This window comes from Micropterus dolomieu, linkage group LG05 (assembly GCF_021292245.1).
Source record: "Micropterus dolomieu isolate WLL.071019.BEF.003 ecotype Adirondacks linkage group LG05, ASM2129224v1, whole genome shotgun sequence".
Classification (NCBI taxonomy): domain Eukaryota; kingdom Metazoa; phylum Chordata; class Actinopteri; order Centrarchiformes; family Centrarchidae; genus Micropterus; species Micropterus dolomieu.
Window position 1 is genome coordinate 12,173,878 of NC_060154.1, and position 5,952 is coordinate 12,179,829.

A 5,952-nucleotide genomic window follows, 5' to 3' on the forward strand; every position below is an offset into this window, starting at 1 on the left:
TAAAAAAAGAGGCGGGGTGAGTGATGATGGGCATAGTATTCACTAATATTTTGTGCATGTTTTCCCGTCCACAGTTCAATCCATTGAGACTTCATCTGAGTGAACACATAGTTTACTGACACATGCACAATGAATATGAAAAATGTTAATAGTTTGCATTTAGACCCCATCATGACATCATGGTATTTAAAGGGGATGGTGAAGTAGTATGAAGTGGGTTAGAAAAACCCCTCTGGAGTCTAGACATTAGGGATGGTGGTGGTGGTGATGGGATGGGATGAACAGAATGCTGAAGATCTGGATGTGATGAGAAGTGGACCCTGATGAGCCCGACCTGGGCCTGGATATGATGAACTGGAGGTGAATGGGGTGTAGGAGGGCACCTGACAGGAGCAGAGAGGAGAACAGATTTAAAGTTTGACAATGAGCACATGATAGGCTGATAGATTGTGGCAAAATCTGGTTGGTTTAATTAAAGACTGAATGCCCATAGTCAGCTGATTAGAGAAGCGGGAAGATAAAATCTATAAGACGGAGAAAGTTGTGAATGAATGAAGCATAAAGTTAGTCCTCCTGGTTTATCTTACGATGAGCTTCATTAGCCCCTGATCTCAGACATGCATGCGAACAATTCTTGTGAGATAGCAATACTTTTTAACTTACTTGATATATGACTGATACTCCATTGTTTCACCTTTGTAATAGGTTATAACCCCTTTCCCAATTTAATTATTAGCTAGCTGAATTAATGCTAAGCATGCAGCATTTGATTATAAACAATGACAACATTGCTTACATTTACCGCTGTCTGGTATTAACATTTAGGTTCTATAGTGATGGAATCAGTAGGCTAGACAGTTTGACTGATCAGTACAAAATTATCATTATCCTAGTGACAGAAAACCAAGATGTCACTTTAGTGTGTTTCTGTTTTATGATTGTAGGAATGACATGCTCGGACAAGTCAAGGTGCTGCTGAGAAAATGGGGAGACAGAAAGGGAAAGGCTCAGTGATATATTGTAGAAAATCCTTATCATGTCAATCCTGTAATCATACAAGAGAAACACACCCCTGCTGGTGTAGCTAGCAAACTGCTCTCACACTTACATATCTATTTTTACAGATCTCTGTGGTACAGATTGGACAAAACTCCACAAATGTGTAAAAAAAGGAAGTTACAAATGTAGCGTGACCGACATACTGACAGGAAGCAATCTGCAAATGCAAACAGTTTTGTGTGGATTGTTTTCTGTGGGTTATAAATATTAAAATCCAGTGTTTCCCCTATATTCATTCAGGAGCGGCAGTGTGCTGCTGCTGAATAATGACTGCTGCTACTAAAATTTTCCATGATTAATAAACTATACGCTACTAATGTTTTCACTCGCACACTGTGCAACTACAGTAACACTCAACGCTTGGCTAGCTTTCGCTCCTCGTTTTTCAAAGAACATCTATGTGAAAGGTGCTCTAAGAGCAGCGTAACTCAAGTAAGGATTCAGGAGGTGCGTAGCGAGTGTTTGATCAAGATTGTCCGAGTGGCAGAAAGTGACGGTGAATGCGAGCGGAGGAAAATATTCTGCCAGTAAATGTTTATCTCGGTTACAACGTGTCAGCTTCTCAAGACCAAGAAAAGTATGTTTGTTGTTTCCGAAACAGCTGGAAAAGTGCCTGTTAGCGCTAGCAAATGTCTCCCCTCCTCTCAGACTGTGCAGCTGAGCAGGAAAGCTGACAGTATCCTACATATTTGGCTCTACATAACTTCACATTAACTCAATTTACAGTTAGTTCTACCTGCAGCATTTCATTACTGCCTGCTTTGTCCAGTATTGACAACATTACAAGCTTAGACTAAACTGGTGTAGCCTACAGCTCTGTCATCCTAATAGTTAGCCTAGTTAACTATTTTTCAGTTTTCAGATTGGTTGTTAAGAAAAGAAAGGATGGTGCAGTGGAAGAGCTGAGGTTAGTAAAGCAAGTTAAGGATGCAAACTAGTCCATTTAAGCTAATGAGGAGACGTTTCTTTTGGATTTTATTGTGTAAATTAAATGCTTGGTAATTAAGGCAGGTGGTTCTCATGTTGCCTATTAATTTCTACGATATGTCTATCTACGATAGTGGATGGAAATGCACATTCATTTGCATTTCCCTTTGCAAATTTTCTGAAAATTCCGTTAAAATTTGTACTACATTTCGAGGGAATTGTGGCTAACTTTATTTTTCCTGGAATGCTGATGTTCAGATCAACATTTAGTGCAACGTACCCAAGAAAACTATCCGGTAACTACCAGTTTCAACCAGAGTGACTCACAAAACAAGAGGAATAGATGCAGAGAATGAGCCAGGTGTCTGCTCCAGAGAGAGGGTGTAGTATATTCTGCCATTACACCTCCCTTGCTCTCGTCTGTGTGTCTCAGGCCATAAAACATCTCCCTATTAGCATCCCACACGCTTAGCTGAGGAGCAGCTTCTCTCTTTATATGCAGGCTCAGGCACATGATCATTTCCATTACAATCATTTGGGTGAAAATATGCAGCAGACACAAACATGACATTAATTTTAATGTGGTGCCACAGCTCCGTTCAATTACATTCCATAAAATATTCACAAGGAATCTCACTTGGATTTAGGTAAAGGGAGTATAGCACAGCTGGAGCATCACGGGTGTGCTAAAGCAGAAGATAATATATGATGTATGCAGGTATTTTTCCTGGCAGGGAAGCTATGTGCTGCAAGTAAAGGCAGGGCTTCAACATGTTGCTCTAGTTTTCATTTAGGGGCACATCAGGTACCTTCATCCATTACATACTGTCACATCTGGGAGTATGGTGGTACTCTGGAAGCAATTTTGATATGGAAGGACAACATCTGCATCAAAGTTGACTCTACACAGAATACATTTTATCACTACGTTGAATACGTACAAGAAGAAGAGGAACAACAAGTAACATTAGTATTAGTAGTAGTAGTAGTAGTCGACTGGTTTATTAGAAATTTATTTGGACAAATGGAAACCCACAGATATTATTTAGCACAAGAGCTGACAGAGCGTGTCGGCCAGTGTAGCTTTATCTGCTCGCTTGGATAGAGAGCTGGGATCTCGTGCCACGAGATCTCGCAAGATTAAATTGTGACGTAATTTCTCGTCAGGTAAAAAACTGTCACGCAAATGACATTTTTCAGAGAGCGAATCAACTCCACCCAGCTGATTGACACCAGTGTAACCCTCTCATGCTGTGAGTCCAGACAGCTGTGCGGAGTGGTAACATAGCTGATAAAGTAATGCAACATAAACTTCTTCTTTCTATCAAACTCCATGTTGAACGTCAGAGCATTCTCTGGCGCCAGGCTGACAACACACCCCGCGGCCCACCCCATTCTCCCCGCTATGATCGAGCGAGACATCGGAGGGGCCCGGTCGCTCACCTCGTTAGCCAGGATGTCCGATCGCCGCTTCGAATTGCTCTCACGACATGACAGCCGAATGAGCAGCTTCTGCCGTGACAGTGAGGCAAAGCAGCAGTCTAACGGGACTCGCACGATGGCTCGCACGGGTGTGCTGTTACCTCACCGGCAGAGCAGGCATGTCACACAAACAGACATGCCGCACAGTTGACAGCAGCTCCGCCGAAATTTCCAAGCACACGGGAGATTAGCTGTGTCGGTAGCAACCAAGCTAACGCAAAGCTAACCTGCTATAGCCAGAAGAAGACAGCCGGGGACCGCGCTCCCCCGGCATAGTGGGTCGATTAGCAGTAAGCGGTGACAACCCCTCTCCACAACGACCAGTGGCTGTAGAAACGGGGATGCCCCACCTTGCGGCTTATTCACACGGTAGCCATTTTGTGGCCGGTGATGAGCTGAGAATAATAATAATAATAATAATAATCTTTATTTGTAGAGCACTTTTCAAAAATAAGTTACAAAGTGCTTTAACACGTGTAAAGACAATAATACCCAAGAGACAATAATACAAAAACAATGCAAGATAAAAGCATGAAAACATTGAAAAGACTAAAATACACTTTTAAGATAAATATAAAATTAGTAAAATACAATAAAATAAAAGTGATAAAATAAAGTCAAATAAGATCGGGAAAGGCTCTCCTATAAAAGTATATTTTAAGAAGGGACTTAAAAGAGTTCACTGACTCAGCTGACCTGATTTCCTCGGGCAGGCTGTTCCAGAGCCTCGGGGCCCAGACAGCAAACGCTCTGTCCCCTTTAGTTTTCAGTCGAGACTCTGGAACAGATAGCAGACCTCTGCCCGAGGATCTCAAGGTACGTGCTGGTGTGTAGGGGACTAAAAGTTCAGAAATATAACAAGGCGAGAGACCATGAAGAGCTTTAAAAGTAATCAATAGAATTTTAAAGTCAATTCTAAAAGATACTGGGAGCCAGTGTAATGAAGCTAAAATAGGAGTAATGTGGTCATATTTCTTTGTTCTGGTTAAAAGCCTGGCAGCTGAGTTCTGGACAGTCTGGAGTCGATCAATAGATTTTTTAGGTTAAACAGGTGAAAAGGCTGTTGCAATAATCCAGGCGTGATGAGATGAAGGCGTGTAAAATGGTCTCGGTGTCCTTAAAAGTTAACATAGATCGAATTTTTGCTATATTTCTAAGTTGATAAAAACATGATTGAACAAGCTTTGTGGTGTGCTGCTCGAAATTTAAATTACTATCAAACCAAACACCAAGGTTCTTTGCCACAGGCTTAATGTGATTTCCTATGGAACCAGCAGATAGCAGTATTTGTTTTGCCATCTGCTGGGACCCAATGACCAGGATTTCTGTTTTGTCTGAGTTCAGTTGGAGGAAATTATTTGACATCCATTTTTTAACTTCACAAAGGCAGTTGTTAAGTGAACTCAGCATTCCAGGGTCTGTGGATCTGACGGGCAAGTATATTTGTGTGCCATCAGCATAAATATCAAAAGAAATGCCATGTTTATGGATAATATGTCCAAGGGGAAGCAGATACAAGGAAAACAAAATGGGTCCTAAGACCGACCCCTGAGGCACACCATATTTAACTGGACAGAACGAAGAGACATAGTTGTTTACAGACACACAAAACTTTCTATTTGACAGGTAGAATGAAAACCATTCTAGGGCAGTACCAGAGATCCCCACCCAGTGCCTCAGTCTGTCTAACATGATGTTGTGATCAATGGTGTCAAAAGCAGCGCTAAGGTCCAGGAGTACCAGGACTGAGCACATGCCTTCATCAGCAGACATTAAAAGGTCATTGGTGACTTTAAGCAGGGCAGTCTCAGTGCTGTGGTACTTGCTGAAACCAGACTGAAACTTTTCAAATAATTTGTTATTTTCCAGTACAGTGAGCAGCTGTTTGGACACAATTCTTTCTAGAATCTTTGCAATAAAAGGCAGTTTTGAAATTGGTCTAAAATTATGTGGGAGGGAGGGATCTAAACCAGGTTTCTTTAAAAGTGGGTTCACGCAAGCCGTTTTAAAATAATCAGGGACACAACCAGTAAATAGGGAGCTGTTGAAAACAGAGATCAAATGGGGCCCAACAGAATCTATTACTTTCAGTAAAAACTTTGTAGGTATTACATCAAGTGGGCTGGAGGACACTCTCATTTGTGATACTGTTTTTAAAAGCTCAGACAAGTCGATGGGATAAAACTGGTTAAAACTCTCTTGTTGCTGGTGAGGAACCTCTGAGTAAGAGGCCGCAGGGGTAATAGAGGCTCTGATTGACACCACCTTATTGGTAAAATAAGATAAAAACAATTAACAGTCATCATTACTTCCAGCTGAGGCACACGGAGGGGTTGGGTTTACCAGCTGAACCACAGTCTTAAACAGAAACCTGGGATTGTGTTTATGTGTAGTAATGAGTTCAGAAAAATAGTGTGTTCTCACATCCTTAACCATGTTATTGTAGTTAATTAATAAATCCTTCAGACTGAGGTAATGGACTTG

At 41.4% G+C, this 5,952-nt stretch overlaps 1 pseudogene; it reads right to left on the bottom strand.

Annotated features, from left to right (window-relative positions):
* Nucleotides 1–239: 239 nt before the first annotated feature.
* LOC123971279 lies at nt 240–4,983 on the bottom strand (annotated as a pseudogene).
* Nucleotides 4,984–5,952: the final 969 nt, after the last annotated feature.